Source organism: Canis lupus, chromosome 30, assembly GCF_011100685.1.
Source record: "Canis lupus familiaris isolate Mischka breed German Shepherd chromosome 30, alternate assembly UU_Cfam_GSD_1.0, whole genome shotgun sequence".
Lineage (NCBI taxonomy): Eukaryota > Metazoa > Chordata > Mammalia > Carnivora > Canidae > Canis > Canis lupus.
The window spans coordinates 16,062,199-16,080,499 of NC_049251.1; the positions used below are offsets into that span (position 1 = coordinate 16,062,199).

Here is an 18,301-nt window from a genome sequence, read left to right on the forward strand (position 1 = left end):
GGAGCGCAGGATCCTGGGCTGTGTCCGCTCAGCGCCTGGGAATCCGGGGCCTGTGCTGCTGGAACGGTGTTCCCGGGACCAAGGCTCCTGAAGGGAACGGGCACAGCCCCCTCCACCCAGAGCCCCGCCCGCCCGCCCGGCTTCCCCAGGCCCCGCCGGGCGCGCTCCAGCCCTTTACCGAGATCAGCCTGCAGTGTGAGGTGAGCTTCCCCCTGGGCGCCCCTCCTCTCATAGTGACCCCGGGAACCTGGAGGCTCCACTGCCCCTCCTGTGGTTCTGCCCCAGTTCCCTGCTGAGCACTTCTCCCCCCGGGAAAACTCCTGCGTGGATTTGTAAAGTTTCTACTTCTCCGGGGTGGGCTTTCCTGTCCGGGGGCTCTAGCCTCAGACCTTAGCCCAGCTCCTCGTGGGGCCCCTCCCCAACTTAATTAAATGTATGAAGGAGGAGGTAGGAGGGGATTGGGGCTGGGGTGGGAGTGGAGTGGAGGGATGGGGGAGGGAGGGAGGCGGGAGGGGGGAGGGGGGAGGGGAGGATGGGGGAGGGAGGGGAGGGAGGGGGGGGAGGGGAGGAGGGGGGGGAGGCGGCTGGCGGGGGAGGAGGAGGAGGGAGGGAGGGAGGGAGGGTGGGAGGAGGGATGGTAGTGCTGTTTTTGGCGGGGGGTCGGTTTTCTGCTTTTTTTCTGGCTTCTTTCTCTTTTTCTCTTTCTTGTTCTGTTTCTTCGTTTCTTTCTTCGTTTCTTTCTTTTCTTCTTTCTTCTTTTCTTTTCTTTCTTTCCTTTCTTCTCTTTTTTCTTTCTTCCTTTCCTTTTCTTTTCTTTCATCTATCATCTATCTATCTATCATCATCATCATTTGCCGTCTTCCTACCTTGTTAGAAGCAAAACCTTTTCTCTCTGTAGCATTCCAGCTGTTCTCTCTTTAAATCTCAGGCCGAATTTGTAGGTTTTCAGGATGGTTTGAAAGTTATCTAGGTAAGTTGGTGGGGCCAGGTGAGTTGAGGACCCCTACTCCTTCACTATCCTGCCCCGCCTCACAGGGCTTATTTATTTAACTTCTTTGACCTAAATCACATATTTGAAAAACAAAGACTGTTGTGAGGTTCACTGATAAGAAACCTGGACAGACAATCAAAGACCTGTTCTCTCTTCCAAATTTGTCATCTAAATAGCCAGGTATAACCTTTGGTAGCTCCTTAACTTTGTGTCGCATTTTCTTCTCCCCACCTGCTTTTTGTGGAGGATTAGTGAAAAGAACAAAGCAGTGCAAACAGTAGGTACCCATAAATGCTCATTAAACTAAAATAAAAGGTAGAAGGAGGTTGACCAATTTAGCCTCTTCCTTGTTCTTCCAAGTTTGGTCTAGAGTGTTAGTGTGATTGGAGAAAGGAAGAGAATGATGGAAAGAGACAATGTTCCTGAGACATCAGTGTCCCTCTGACAGTCTCCTGAAGGCCCAGGGGACACACTGGAGCAATTCTGAGTAGCACAGTTTTAGGATCAGATTTCTGTTTCAGAAAATTTGCTCTAATGGTGGAGTAAAAGAGGAGACCAAATAGACAGCTGCTACAGAATTCTGGGTGAGAGATAATGTTGACCTGAATCAAGGCAGCAAGAAAAGGCTGGAGAGGAATGGGAGAGCCTCTGTAGATACAGAACCTATGGGATTTTGTGGTCATTTTCAGGCGAGGATAAATAAAGAGCTAAAAAAAAGTCTAAAATCATTGCTGAAGAGTTAGGAATAAAAGCAGCAAGGTTCCTATGAAAAGATGGCAGTACTTACCATTGTCACCATCTCTCTGAGTCGGGGCAAAAAGGGGGTTTAGCGGAGCTGTAATAGCAGGTAAGGTGAATAGAGCTTATCTCAGGCTGGGTCCCAATGTTCCATTAGTCTGAAACCCTGGGATTGGCATCACCTGGGAACTTGCTAGAATTTATTCCATCCCAGTCCTATTGAATTAGAAACTTGGCATGGGGCCTAGCAATCCATTTTATCAAGCCCTCCTGGTGATTTCTTTTTTTTTTTTTTTCCTCCTGGTGATTTCTATACACATTAAAATCTGTGCACTTCTCTAGAATTATGGTTCTGAAAATACATCCATTCATAAAAGCAGTCAGGCAAAATGGATATATAACCAGGGGCCTCTGAAATGGCCCAGGACTCAAGCTAAAGAACAATTGGCTAGACAAGTAACAACATAATGAGGAAAATGCTTACTTTTCAACTCCAAGGATGCTAAGTGAAACATTCCAAATTCTTGAAAGAAAGATGCATCTGACTCATATCATGTTTGCCTTTAAGTCTTGGTCAAAAGAAAACATTTTCTTTTTTTTTTTTTTAAGATTTATTTATTTGAGAGGGAGAGAAAGAAAGTGAAAGCACATGCGGGTGGGGTAAAGGCTGAGGGAGAAAGAATCTCAAGCAGACTCCCTGCTGAATGCAGAGGCCACTATGGGGCTTGATCTCAGGACTCTGAGATCATGACCTGAGCTGAAATCAGGAGTTAGAGACTTAACTGACTGAGCCACCCACATGCTTCAAAACAAAACATTTTTAAAAGGAAAGAAAAAATGAAGGGGGGAATGCAAATGCCATACCACTTAGTGTTGCTTTTGGGAGTGCCAGGCCTTGCTTCCTCACCTTGCCTTTTTAGTTACCATCCCCAGAGTTTGCTCAAAGGCCTTACCCAGAATATCCTGTTGTTTTAGAATCTACAGGGCAGAGGAGTGTGAGTAGAAGGGGGTGGCCCTTAAGGGGCCCTTTCCCCATCAACTCTTCTTAGACTCAGTTAACCAGGCAAGAATTCTAGAGATACTTATAAAGAGAGACAACACAGTTCCCTCATTATTGCAGCAAGAGGATAGGCAAGACCTGGAGTGATACTTGGGTGTAAGGCTATTCTCTACTACCTGCAGTAGGGACCTCAGGATAAGTTTCAGTGTACACTTCCACCTCTGAGCCTTGGCCCAGACATCTGAAAATGAAAGAATTGAGCTAAAAGATATACCTAGTATGTTAACTTCTGTTTTTTCATGCCCCAGAATTCTTGGCCCTACAAATGGTTATCAGTTTAGTTCTTGGGGCAAGAGAGAATGCTACTCATCTGAATCTATTATTGAGGGAAGATTTTCAGGATTGTGTTGATCTTAAAGCATGGCTAAGCTAGACAAAATCATATACTCTGAAAGGGTTCTGTGAACATTTTTATCTTCTATATTGAGAGCTAGTAGTTTTGGAGGCTATTAAATTTCCATTGACAGAGATTTGAAGTATTCAAAGGTGTCAGTTTCTCCAATTTTCAAAGTGGCTCTAGGGGAATTTTGCAATCTTTCAAATGTCTTTGAAACAGAGAGAAAAAAAACCATCCCTCTGAAGGAGCACCTCAGTCCCACCTTTCTTTAACACCTTCATCTTCAAATTAAGGCATTGAATAAGTTAGGGTGGGATTTAAAAAAAAAATTTATACAATTGTAGCCTTGAGATTCCACAGCTGTGTAGTCTTTCCACACAAAATTAGTTCCTTGAGTTTTAATGTTTCTTTCATTCTTTTTTTACTTGAAAAAATACTATGAACGAGACTTAAAGGCAAATGGAATATGAGTCAGTGGCATCTTCTTTCTCTTGAAAATTTGGAAGGCTTTACTTGGCAACTTCAGGTGGAGAAGAAAGGTGAGCCATTTCCTCATCTTACATGTCTAGCCAACTGTACTTCAACTTGAGCCCTGGCCCATTTCAGAGGATTGTAAATCTGTTTTGTCAATTTGCCCAGAGTTTTTGTGAATTGGTGCTTTTTCAGAATCAAACAAAGTAACAAAAGTAAAACACACACAACTTCTTGGGGAAAAAAAAGACTCTGAACTGTTTTCTTGATTTCAGCAGCTATGGTACCCTTTAATTACAATTTGAACCAAAGTATTAATTCTTGAACTGAATGTACTTCCTTGTTTATTCTCTCAAACAAATGCTTGTATAATTTTGTCTTGCATGTAATCTTTCCCTGCAATTTTTATAGTAACTGAAAGTAATTTCCAGAATTATTTTGAAAGTTAAATGGCTCCTCACAATATTTCTATGAAAAGAATTTGGTGAGGGGTTAGAAAATATTGTTTCCACACCAGAGTAAAGGCAAAGAAGCATGAGGCAATAAATTAAGACTACCCAGTGAATTATTGTTTGTACTAGATTAGAATTTAGTTTATTCATTCAGTAAATACTCAGTAATATTCCATTATCAACCTAGTTCCTCATATACTAGGATATATTTCTTATGTTTTGTCTAATATACCATGTGATGTATTTAAAAAAAAACAAGCAAAGTAATTTGATTGTCTCACAGTTCTAGAGGCTAGAAGTCTGAGATCAAGATGTTGGTAAAGTTGGTTCCTTCTGAGAGTTGTAAGACTGTTCTGGGCTTCTCCTATAGCTTCTGGTGGTTTGCTGGTAATTTTTGACATCACTTGACTTGTAGAAGCAAGTGATCTCTGTCTACTATTCATATGGCATTCTCCCTGTATAAATATCTGTCTCCAAATTTCCCTTCTTTAAAGAACACCAGTCATACTGGATTAGGGCCCACCCTATGACCACCTTTTAACTTGGTTATCTCTGTAAAAATTCTCTCTCCAAATAAGGTCATATTCTGAGGTACCAGGGTTAGGACTTCAATATACAAGTTTTGGAGGATGGTGAGGAGAAAAACCCAACCCCAAAACTGTGTATTATAATAGCAAAAACATGTGTTTATTATTAATTTATAAGTATTTATTGAACATCCACTACAAGCAAAATCCTATGCTCATGTGCCTTTTATAGGGATAACTTTATCCCAATATTTTCCCAACTCTTCCCAATATACATTCCAAACTCTCATAATCACATTATCAGACAGGAAACCTTGCTACTCTGAATCCAAAGAGAAAGAAGAGGGCAGCCCAGGTGGCTCAGCGGTCTAGTGCTGCCTTCAGCCTAGGGCATGATCCTAGAGACCCGGTATCGAGTCCCATGTCGGGCTCCCTGCATGGAGCCTGCTTCTCCCTCTGCCTGTGTCTCTGCCTCTCTCTCTCTCTCTCTCTGTGTGTGTTTCATGAATAAATAAATAAAATATTTAAAAGAAAGAAGAAAGAAAGAAAGAAAGAAAGAAAGAGAAAGAAAGAAAGAAAGAAAGAAAGAAAGAAAGAAAGAAAGAAAGAAAGAAAGAAAGAAATTAAAGAAAGAAAGAAGAGAGACGAGTTAAGGAAAGAAAAATTAACAGAAGTCCAAGAAGGCACACTAGAATGATTTTTATCCTTCAGCTGTAATAGACAAAAATGAAAGGGTTTCCAAAACAGGACCAGGATTTCCCCCTGCCACCATTTAGCAATGATCTTTACACAAAACCTTCTGTGGAATTTCCCTTAGTATAACTCCTGATTCAGAAAATCCTCAGTGTTAAAGACTAGATAACTTTAGAAGATTAAGACCTTATTATAACTGATATGTGTATTTTAGAGATAGCAAATACTCTCCTATGTAAAGTTAGAGGATAAAAGATTGCTAGAGCTAGAAAGGATTCCAGAGATCATCTGCTTCGTTCCAATTCTGGAATCTCTTCAGGATTCCAGATATCATCTGCTTCCATCCTATGTTGTTTTAAAATAGATTTTATGGGGCACCTGGGTGGCCCAGTGGTTGAGGAACTGCCTTTGGCTCATGTTATAATCCCAGGGTCTGGGATTGAGTCCTGCATCAGGCTCCCCACAGAGCCTGCTTCTCCCTCTACCTATGTCTTTGCCTCTGTGTGTGTGTGTGTCTCTCATGAGTAAATAAATAAAATCTTTAGAAAATAATAAAATAAAATAGATTTCATTGTTATTCAATATGGTAGAGCCAACAGATCAGGAGACAGCTGCCACTAAAAAGGCAGTTTTTAATATTCATAGATCCCAAGAGAAAGGATGTATGTGATACCATGAGGAAGAGGCATGTGGAGGAAGCACGGAGATTGGGCAGGAGGGAGTGGGGACAACTATGGAAAAGAGCTGCAGGAAGAAATGGGCAATGCAGGGAAAGCAGGATTAGTATTGACTAGTTTGAATAATTTCAGAGAGTCTAGGATTTACGCACTATTCTAAGTTGTCTAAGTTGTCTAACTTAGTTGTCTGGTATTTTGCCCTGGGGTGATTAGGACAGCTGGATAGTGGCTTGGTGTGGCAGCCTGATGAAAGAGGTGATTGTGGTGAGAGCTCTATATTGGCCAGTGGTCAGTCTGCATTTGAAAAGGTGCTCCTGGACAAGTTGTTTCCTATTTATAGGAACTGACTAACCTTGGGAGGGCCAGCAAGGCCCAAATATCAAAGTATCAGAACACAGAAAATAAAAGACATAGTTGACACACAGTGTCACTTCTAGTTGAGTGATAGGGAGATCTTACATTGGATGTTGATAAGGATCCTGGGATCATATATGGGCTCAGAAAAAAAGTTATGTTTGATTTTCAATGTCTGCCATTTTTAGTGTCATCACCCATTTAATCCAACTCTTCCTTATAAAAGAGGAAAACACAAAACAGGAATTCTAGGTGTAGACTGTAGCTTCTTTCCAGCACCGTCCCCTACAAATCCCCATATTACCTATAATTTTTGAAGGAAGATCTCTTGTTCTGGGTCCTATAATTGTTTGATTATCCCCATGCAGTTTGCTGCAAGTTCTATAAGTTGTGACATCCTTATGTGTCTCTTGTTTTTCATGATGATCATGCATACCCTCCTTAGTGGCTGAAACTCCCAAGTCTAGTCAGAGATTCTTCAAACCATCCAGAGCAGTTGCTTTTCTTCCAAGGAATCTGGACAGCATAAGCAGAGTACTGGAGAGTCTACCTTTCTGTTCTAATTTGTTAACTGGTTCTTTTATCAGATTTTCTTCTGATATGCAGCTCTTGACATCAGTTTCTCCTCCTGAGATGCCTTGTCCTGGATGCAGCAGTATTAGTCTACTCTACAGTCAAAGTGGTCCTGAGATATATTGTGACTTCTTAAAGGAAAGCATTTCTCAGTCCTCTCGAACAACACTTAAATGTTCTGAGATATAGAAAGGGAAAAATTATGAATGTTTAGCACTATTCATTTATTGTTAGGCAAGCATGCAGTAGTGAGCATGAACTATATTTAAGGCACTTCTATAAATATTCTGGAAGTTGTAAAAATGGGTGACAAATGTTCCTTACTATGAAATTAAACTAATAATCAAAGGGAGAAGATCAAATAAATAGTGGCAGAACTAAGGTTATGGCAAGGACTGGCTAGCTGGTCACCCAACCTATTTCTTTTTCTTCCTTTATACAGTGTTTGATTACATTTCTTAGGTTCCCATATAGTTAGCTGTGGCCAGATTTTTGAGTTCTAGTCAAAGGAATGGTGAGCCAAACTTATATGCACCCCTTTCATGTCTGGCTAATAAAAACCCACTTTAAAAATGAAAAAATTGGGGTTCCTGTGTGGCTCAGTCAGTTAAGTGGCTGGCTCTTGATTTTAGCTCAAGTCATGATCTCAGGGTGTGAGATCAAGCCTTGCAACAGTCTCTGCACTCTGCAGGGAGTCCTCCTGAGATTCTTACTCTCCCTCTGCCCCTTTCCACAATGCTCACTTGTGTCTCTCTCTCTCAAATCAACAAGTAAATATTTACTAAATAAATATAAAATCCCTTTTTGCTCTTTCCTTTTCTTTCAGCTTGATATTGATGAACATAGCAACCTTGGGAGCCATATCTTAACAATGGCAGAGACACAATATAGCAGGATCCTGGGTCCCTGTATCACCACTTGGAAGAGAGTAGCACACAGATTGAGAATATACATTTGGATTTTCCTGGATGAGAAGTAAGCTTATATTGGATTTAAGCCTTTATAGATTTAGGAATTGTTAGAGCAGATAGCATTATCTCAATTAATATAGATTAGAATCCAAGTCGCCCAACTCCAAGTTCAGTTCTATTTTCTCCAAACTATAAATCCATATGAAATAATTTGGTAATGTCCAAATTTTAATTCTAATAAATGACTTAGAATGTGACTTTTATATTTAAGACAATATATGAAGACTCAAAATAAACTGGTATTAAGAAGGGGCACCTGCAAAGCAGGAGTGTTTGTGTGAAACAATGGAGTAACAAACGCAGTGTCCAGTTTATTACACAAAGTTAGTACTTGAGGCATTGATCTGCCATTGCTGGATTCCAAGGATGAGCAGAGTATTCTGAGGGTTATAATAGAAGGTTTCCCTTGGTTGACCTGGATGTGGAATGCTACAAACTCACATCTTCCAAGGCTCATTGTTTCTACTTATTGAAATCCCAAATTAAATCACCAAGTGCTAGTGATTCCTATGGTAGGACACAAACTATTTAGACACATGGCTGACCCTGACTGCCTCCTCAAGTACAACTGATGGACACTAAAAAAGGCTACACAAATGGCAGGCCAGAAAAAAAGGCAACTCTATTTTTCTTTGATTTTAATTTTACTTTTAGAAACATTCTCTACCTTTCCCATACTTACTTCCTGGAATCTCAGTACATGCATTCTCTTACCTAGATGCCCAGAGTTCCCAAATTTAGCACTTTTCACTGGCCCTCCCTTTTTGAGTGTTACTGCCTATCTTATCTTTTATTCATCTATTAAAAAAACCTACACCAAATTATGAACCAAATAACAAAACAAAACTAAGATGAACATGGGAGTGTCTACTAGATTATGCATGTTGTATTGCTTGGAAGAGAACCTAGTTGATTAGGTTACATCTGTCTATAATTAACTGGAAACACCAATTAGCTGGGTCCAAAAGGAGCTAATACAACTCAGAGAACTGTCAATGGAATAGTAATAGGAGAGAAGAGACCTCTAGGTAACAATGTCCCTGGCTGTCTGGGGTAGGTAACAGGGGAAAGGGCTGTGATAGCTTCTCTCAGAAAAAATATCTTGCGAAAGAGAACTGAGAACATGTTAGAGCAAGTATTGCCTGTTCTTCTTAAGAATAGTCCTGACTTTATGACATCTTTTCCCCAAGAAAACATGTGTAGGCAAAAATAGTAAACTGTACACACCCAAGAAAATCGAACAGATAATCTACTTTGCACAATTCAAGTTGCAAAATGCCTAAGTTCATTCTTATACTGTAATAGTTAGCATCAATAGTTAAGAATGCCCTTGGTAAGTTATTTGCCTGACTGAAGAAACAGCATTCTTTTTTTTATATAAATATTTTGAGGGAATTGAAATAATGGCTTTTGTCATTTTGTCTTATTTTTATAGGATACTTGATTCTGTTTGAGACTAGCTTATGAACTTGGGTTTGTTCTGATTTATAAGTGACCTTTGGATGAGTCTGCAGTTGTTCCTGGAATTTATACCACAGGGATTCCCTTTCTGTCCTCCTTAGTTAATTGTTCAACATATCACACATAAATGCAATGAGAAGGCAGACAGACATCCAAATTACTTTCAAAAGGAAGCTTATGTTGAAAAATATTTGAGCTATATCCATCTTGTGGGTTTCTTTTGTCTAATTCAAGCATTCTTTCATAATTTAGTCTTCCTGATAAATTATTACTCAAAAGCATTTAAGCTTATTGTTCTTTCTTCAGAGCACTGGTGGTAACCCAATACTCATTCAGACGTTGCTTCTGACTTCAAGGTTTGGTAACCTCACCACACTATTTAATGAAATGCTTCATGTAAAAGGTCACCCCTAAGATTCCAATTCCTGAAAGGGAACAATTTTCCACTCTGCTGACAAGTTTCTAAGGTCTAGAATGGCAACTTGTGTCCTTTCTTTGTGTGGAAAACTTTGGAGATAAGAAATGCAGAAATGCTGCTGCTTCTACAAGCCATGGATGTTTGTCCCTTTGGTGACCTTAATGACAAATCTGGATAGGATAGGCAATGGGAAAGTGATCTGCTTGCCAGAATATCAGCAGATGTCCTCCTGGATGCCTCATCTGTATTGTACTAAAAACACATGGAAGTAGTTTTCTGCAGAGGCAGAGCTCTGCCCCAAACTTGGCACCAGATTAGTTCCATACTGGGTAATTACTGGGAAAGGTTTTTCCTTCAATACCACTGTCATTATACCACTTCCTTGCTCAAAAATATCCCATAGTGTGGTGGTGCTATTATCCGAATATTTGTGTATCCCCCAAATTTATGTTGAATCCTAACCCCCAATGTGTGGTGGTGCTATTATCTGAGTATTTGTGTATCCCCCCAAATTTATGTTGAATCCTAACCTCCAAAGTGATGGTATTAGGAGGTGGAGCTTTTGTGAAGTGATTAGGGAAGAATCCTCATGGATAGGATTAGGGCCTTATAGAGTAGGCCTGAGAGAACTCCCCTGCCCCTCCACCAGGTGAGAACAGAATGAGAAAGCAGCAGCCAAGAACCAGGAAGTGGGCCCTCATGATCATGTCAGCACCCTGATCTTGGACCTCCTAGCCTCCAAAACTGTGGGTAATGAATTTCTGTTTATAAATCACTCATCCATGGTATTTTGTGACAGCAGCCCCAACAGAACTAGACAAATAGGCAGAATAATGATCCCTAAAAGATGTTCATGTTCTAATCCCCAGAACCCGTGAAGATGTTGTCTTACATGACAGAAGGGCCTTTGTAAATGTGATCAGATGAAAAACCTTGAGATTAGTGTGGATTATTCAGGTGGACCCAATATAATTACATGCATTCTTAAAAGCAGATAACTTTTTCTAGCAGTGATCAGAGGGAAGTCAAGAGAGAGAAAGGATGTGATAACAGAAGAAGGGTCAAAGAGGTGAGGAGGAAGGGGAGATTTGAAGCATGAGAGGGACTCCAAACAGTCCTCCAAACCTACCCTGACTGTTCCTACTACCGTATGTTTTCTTACACTGTTCCTCTTCTTTTTTTTTTTTTTTTAAATTTTTTTTATTTATTTATGATAGTCATCAGAGAGAGAGAGAGAGGCAGAGACACAGGCAGAGGGAGAAGCAGGCTCCATGCACCGGGAGCCCGATGTGGGATTCGATCCTGGGTCTCCAGGATCGTGCCCCAGGCCAAAGGCAAGCGCCAAACCGCTGCGCCACCCAGGGATCCCCACTGTTCCTCTTCTATTTCTCCCACTTGAATCTTAGCAACCTGTGGTCTATGTGCCATTCTGGAAGAAAGCCAAATCCAAACTAAAATGTTTCTCAATTTTGTGGTCCTACACCACTTACTGTTTTACTTCATTGTACACATAACACAGAAGTTTTCAAACTTATTGGTCTAAGGATTTCTGTATATTCTTAATAATTATTAAGGACTTCAAAGATCTTTTGTTTATGTGAGTTGTATTTATAATTATTAGGAATTAAAACAAAACTTTTAAAAACAATTATTGTTATTTCTAAATAATAACCCTTTCATGCTAACATAAGTAACATTTTAATAAACATAGCTATGTTTTCCCAAATAAGAGAACTTAATGAGAAGTGTGGCATTGTTTCAATTTTTCAAATCTCTTTGATATCTGGCTTAATAGAAGACAGCTGGATAGATAGGATAGGATACTCTATCTATTGCTATATATCATTTGGTAATGGAAAATTATATTTCCATTAAATATATCATTTGGAGGAAAACCTGGCCTCAAACTGATTGCAATTATAAAAGGGAAATCATTTTTAAAACATTTCCAGATAATTCTAGATATTCTTCTTTGATATTATACCAAAACTCAATAAGTAATAGTTTCTTAAAGATTAATTGGAATGTAGAATGTGAAACTGTATCAATGAACCAATTAATACCCTGTTACATTAAAATCCATTGATTTTTTTTCCCTTTCACTTTGAATGGAGTTTTTCCCCATGTATGATTTTGTAGCATGCATGATTGGTCATTTGGAAAATATTGATTTATTCAGTTATGCAAATTTTAGGAGTGTTGACACAATTTATTATGTAATATCAAAAAATTGCATTTATTAAAATCACCACCAGTCTCATCAGAAAAGTATTTATGTTTTGAGAAGCTGTCAAGTTCACAGTGGTGGATACAAGATTTCAAAAGTTCCAATTTTCTCTTGAAAGCTGGAATTTTATTGTTGTCAACAAATATTGTCAGTTACTTTGCTTGATGTGACAGCTCATTTGATTCATTTTTGAGGGAAAAAAATGCTGCCAAATATCCAAGTCTGTAAACCCAAACTGACCTAATTTGTCAGTCCTTATTTCATGAAAAAAGTGGCAAATCCAGCTTACAAGTCAATCTGCAATGAGGGAAGTCATCGACATCCAATGAAATCCATGAAATGCTTAGATCTAGAACAGATTTCCCTACAAGTTTCAAAGAGTCTGGTCAATGTTCCTTCGCTTACAGTAGTCAGGCCCACACAGGCATGTGCTAGCCCCAAGAGAAGTGAGTAATGTTCCCATAGAGATCCTGCTTGGCTCAGGATAGTAGGGATGCACAGTTGTTGAAGGCAGTAATGCTGATCTCCCAGTTTTTTCCTACATCCTCTCCATCTGAGAGGTAAGGGTGATCATAGGGCAGAGGGGCTTTCCCATGAGCCATTTCAACCTCCTGATGGCTAAGACTGAGCAAAAGGAAGATGAGGTCTGGAGAGGAGTTCTGGTAGAACCAACTGAAAATTACGGACTTTCTAAATTCATCCCCATCTCTTCCTGTTCTGTTCTTTAAGGACATTCGGTCCCAACCAGAGAGATGTAACCATCAGAAAAGAACCAACATAAAACATAGGCCAGAGAGAAAGCAGAGAGGGGGTGAGGAGAAAGGAAGGGAAGACAAAAGGAGGTAAAGATAAATTTAAAAAGATAAATAAGATAAATAATTGTTATAATTTCAAAGAAATTTAAAATTTAAAAACGCTCAATAAGAATAGGTTATAAAACAATAGAGGATGACCAGCAAATTCATAGAGCAGGTTGAAAAAGAAAATATTACAGGGACATCATAATGAATTAATAAAATGGAATAAGTACAATTTGAAATGAAGCTTAAAATATAAGGCAGCCTACAGAGAAGTATACAGAGAAAATGAAGAAAAATCACAAAAGTATCTACCATTTATAGAGAAGACAATTATGTGTAAAATATATAGAATACTTCATGTTCCTAAAGAACACAGGGGAAAAAAGAAGCAAAAGTATTCAAAAGTCTATCAGAAGGAATTTCCTTCAAATAAAGATTTGAATATGTAGACAGAAAAAAAAAGTATTCCTGGTGCCAAAAAAAAAAAATTAATACCAAAAATTACTGTGACACATCTGGTGAAATTCCTTAACTTTAAGGTTAAAGAAATAGTACAAGCATCCAAGCAGGAAAAAAAAGTTTAATGTTAAAGGGAGAAATTTAGAAATTTGGTCTTCTTCAAACTTGTCCATAACAATTCTTAGTACCAGAAAATAATGGAACAGCCTTTACAAAACTGAAGGATGACCAAAGAATTTTATGCCCAGATAAGTTGTTTTTCAAGTGTAAATGTGACAGGCAATTTCAAGTATGCAATAAGACTACAGCACCTATAATTTGTTCTTCAGAAAAACAAAAGCTTCTTGAAAAGGAAACCAGGCTAACTAAGATATGAACCAAAATTTAAAACTTGGGAATAAAGAACCTGAAGTTAAAAAAAAAAAAAAAACACTTTTGGTATATAGTAAACAAATTTAAAGCTAGAATTAAGACTAAGTAATTATAAAAATATGATTACAGTAAAAAAAAAAGCTGTTGCAAATCTTTACATTGTAAAAATAATATAACAAAAGAAACTAGATAGAAGGCAAGTTGGAATAATACTGAAGTGTGCTAATTTTCTCTTTTCTCAAAGCAAGGGATCAAAGGATTAGGCCTGTGTCTGTATGGTATATTTCCTTCACAGGACAGTGCATTTGATTGCTTTCTGAGGATACTACCAACAAACTGTCAGCCAGTGTTGACCAGTGTAGTGTCTTTGGGAGCAGGAGAAAAACAAGTTACCTCAACATCTCGATCTCCAAAGTTAAGAACAAAAAAATCTGGAAAAGTAGAGACATAATTGGGTTTCATCCCAGGAAATGGGCCTGTTAAGAGGCAAATCCATGGTTAGGAAGATTTTAATATTTTCTTCACCCTAAGAAAGGATATGTGTAGATTAAGAAAATGTTTCATATTCTCTTTTGATTACTAGGTTATACAAGACCTGTCAGCAAAATGCTTGAAAATTTTTCTTCCTGATTTTGTTTATGGTTTTATGAAGAGTAACCATATTGCCTCGGCTAACTTTACCATTGGTGGTCATTTTTTCCTATTTTACAGTGTTATAATTGGATACATGAGAGTGATTCATATGACCACACTTACATGACAGCAAAAGCAGAAAAAACGTACATGAGTACATGTGGTATAACTTGGCGAGAGAAATGTATAAATATAAAATTACAAAGGAAGATGAAATTTCCAGTGGGTAAACAATTCTACATGACATGTCCCTGACATATAGATAGCTCAGAGGAAGCACAAATAGAAGATGGACTTGCACATTTGGTTAGATTTCATTTCAGAAATGTAACAGAGGTGAAAGAACATAGGCACTGGTATCATATAAGCCAGGTTCTAAAACCTAGCATTGCCTCTTTTTTTGAATATCTTTGGACATATTAGGTAATAATTTCCTCATTTATAAAATAATGGTATCACCTACCACAAGGTTGTTGTAAAAACTGGCAAAATCCTAGATGTGGTGAACTCAGTACAGTGTGTTGTAGGATAGGTTCTCAATAACTGGCAGGTGGATATGGCCAATTTAGAAAGAAAACAACATGAAATTCTTTGATCTAGAAAGAAGTTCTAAAAATATTATAACTCATTGGAGAAGACCATCATTTGCCTTTCACTTCACATTGCACAAGTTGTCAACCAGACAGGAATCAAGTCCCAACCCTAAATCCTCCATTGATATTCTTTGTGGCCTTAGGTCATTTATCTTCTTTCATCCTTAGTTTCTTTGGCTATAACATAGGGGATCGCTACCTACTGATATATTGTTAGAGCCAAAAAAAAATTTAGAAGGTGTAAGAACTCTGAGAAATATGACATTGTACACCAAGGTGAGGGGACAAACAATTGTTTTAATTTCTACACTTTCTCTTCATTTCACTTTGCTAATCTTTTGCTTAAACTAAGAAACTAAGAAGCTGTGTGCTAGGAGGGGGGCATTTTCATGTCTCTGTGCCCTTCCCCCCCAAAAAATATGCATTTAAATGGAATATCCTTCCCTCTTGTTACACAAAAGTCCTTATTTATCTGTCAAGGTTCAGCTTAAATGTCACTGCTCTTTGGACTCTTCCTTAACTATCCCCTTACCTGTGTTCTCATAGTATACTGTCTCTTTTGCAGCTCCTATTACATTGTCTGGTAGTTACTTCTTTATAGCTCTGTCTCCTTGTAGCATATAACAACTAGAACATGAGCTGCTTATAGTAGAGACATTTTCTATCACCATCATCTAGCAGAATGAGTGGCTTAGAGGGGGAGCTCAATAAATATCTGGGGGGAGAGACAAAAACTAGAAGTAGAGAGGAAATGACCAATTACTGAGTATCTAGTAAGAGTCAGGCATGTACCAAACTCTTCCCATAAAATATCTCATTTAATTCTTCTATCACTGACATAATTTTTGTATTCATTCATTGAGCAAATATTTATTGAGCCCTATACTATGTCCCAGGCATTGTTCTAGATGTTAAGAATACAGCTATTCTTAGCATGATTAGTTCCAAGTGAGGGGAGACAGACAACAAACAAATTGGCAAAACATATATGTAAATATTAAATGGTGATATATTCTGTGAAGAAAAATAAAGCTGTATAAGAAAACAGGATTATGGGGGTTGGGATAATGTTCTGTTTCAGACCAAGGACCAAGGAGGTACTTTGTGATCATGTGACTTTTGAACAAAGAACTGAATGAAGTAAGCTGATGTGCTATAGATATCTAGAAAGTGAGTGTTCTCTAAAGAGGGCTAGCCAGGGCTTCTGAGGCAGGAGCACATGTGGTATGTTTGAGGGCCAACACAGAAGCTAATATATCTGGAGAGAAGTGATCACAGAGCTGAAGGATCTGTGAAATCAAAGATAATAGAAACATGTCATGTAAACCCTCAAGGGGAGACCATGAGAAGACTTTATAATTTTATTCTCCATGACAGGGGAAAACATGGGAAGATTTTGACCAGAGAAGTGATTTCTTGGATGCTGTGAGGAGCAGACTATGGAGGAGCAAGGTCACTGGGGGTGGGAAGAGGCATTTACTCCTTTATTGCAATAGCCAAGGAGAGAGGTGATAGCAGATAAGGGTAGGAATACAGCAGTGATGACCAGGGACTGGATACAGTTTACGGTAGGGCTAATAGATTGGCTAATGTTTTGGAAGTGTGCAGTGAGAAAAAGAGGCTTAGCCCAGAGTAATTGGACAAGTCAAGAGGCTACATACTGAGGTTGGGAAGATAGTGGAAAGATTAACTATGAGGAGAAAAATGAGGAGTTTGGTTTGGATATATTAAATTTGGAATGTATATTATATATTTAAGCAGAATTATTGAGTTGGAAATTTGATTCCAGCATTTAGGAATCAGGGGAAGGGTTATGGCTGGAGATACAGCCTTTAGTGAGTCATCAGCCTAAAAGTGGTACTTATGGCCAATCAACTAGATGAAATTAAGAAATAAGAGTAAAGAGGTAAGAAAAGAAGTCTGAGGACTAAGTCCCAGATATTTCAATGACTCAAAGTTGGGAAGGTAAAAAATAATCTGGAAAATGAGGCTGGGAATGCATGGCCAGAGAGCGAGAAAGGAATGAAGAGGCAGGAGTGTCCCAGAAGGCTATGGCTTATGAAAATGGAAGTGGTCACAAGGGCCCAATGCTGCTCACAGATCAAATAAGGCCTCAGAAATTATTTGATAGATTTCTTGTACTGTTCGATTTGACTACTTTAGTAAGTAGTCAACCCCCTTTATCCCTCTTTGATAAATAATCAAACTGAGGTCCAAAAAGATTAAGGGGCACCTGGCTGGCTCAATCAGTAGAGCATGCAACTCTTGATCACAGGGTTCAGAGTTTGCGTCTCATGTTGGATGTAGAGATTACTTAAGAATAAAATCTTTAAAAAAATCCTTTTTTTTTTTTTTTTTTTAAAGATTTAAGCAACTTACCCAAGTTTAGATAGGTAGAAAGTGGGAGTTATGGCTGAAACACAAATCTGCCATCTTGGAAGCCAATATTCTTTTTCTTCTTTTGGTCACAGTTATGCAAGTTGTGCTCTACACAAGGCACCTAACCAAGGGAGTAATTGGGTACTGAAATCTAGCCTGTGCTCTGCTTGCTAAACCAAGTGCCCTGGAGCAGGGGAGGACTCTAACTTGGGGAAATCTCTTTCAACAAGGGCAAGAGAGACTTGGGCAGTGGTAAGGAGAGTGATAAGAAATTGGTCATGTCAAAAGAAAAAATAAAAATTAACTTAATAAAGTAAATCTGAGAATTGGCCGTGTATCAAGATTACCTGTGGGTATTTAAAAATATACAGGTGCCTAGCCACCACTTCAGACCTATGAAATCAGAATCTCTAAAAATGATCACCTGTATACCCTCACACTTACGGGTATATTGTACATTCCAATATCAAAAGGTTTTAACATCTTTTCACACTGGAAATTGTGTCCAGAAGACTGTGGTTCTTTAAATATGAGTGGGATTTCAAGCCCATGCAAAAGCACAGAGCAGTGGAGAGTCTGGAATGGATTTTCACACTCTATTCTGGCTATCCCGACTCCTGTCCCCTCCAATATATTCAGGGTTTCCACTCTGGTGGTCCCCACATGCCAGCCCCTATGATTAACAGAAAATTTCTTTCCTTTGGGCCTTCTTTTTCTGTCTCCTTCTCCCAAGGATACAGATTGTATACTTTCCTGACCCCCCTTCACCTCACATCAAAATCATTTATTCTTGTTGAGCTGGGAGGGCTCTTGATTCTGTGAGAGGAGTAGAGACAAAAAAGTATGCTCTGAAGCATTCATTCTCTAGTTTAACATTACAGTGTTTATCTAAAAAGCTGTAAGACTTTCAAATTGTCAAGGTTAACCACCTACAAGAATAACTCCCATATATTATGCTGAAGGAATGTGTCTTTCCTTTTGTCATCCTAGCTCAGAATGTGCCAAGCCCCAGAAAGGTTGTGGGATGGTAGGGACTGGAGGAGGATGCAGAAAAATAAATCTGAACCATCATATTCAAATTTTTCAAAAGCTTCAAAAGCAAACATGTCGGGGAC

General features: G+C 38.8%; 1 long non-coding RNA gene across 2 annotated transcripts in view; it reads left to right on the plus strand.

The window, feature by feature from the left end:
* LOC102155157 overlaps positions 1–18,301 on the plus strand; it is a 178,664-nt gene that overhangs the window by 50,992 nt on the left and 109,371 nt on the right. The window contains exons 1-2 of one of the 2 annotated variants that reach the window (XR_005381647.1): positions 3,058–3,665; positions 7,700–7,848. The exons of the other annotated variant lie outside the window; for it this stretch is intronic. This is a non-coding gene — a long non-coding RNA (uncharacterized LOC102155157). Of the gene's footprint in view, positions 1–3,057; positions 3,666–7,699; positions 7,849–18,301 lie in introns of those variants that run through there. 2 annotated transcript variants of the gene reach the window in all.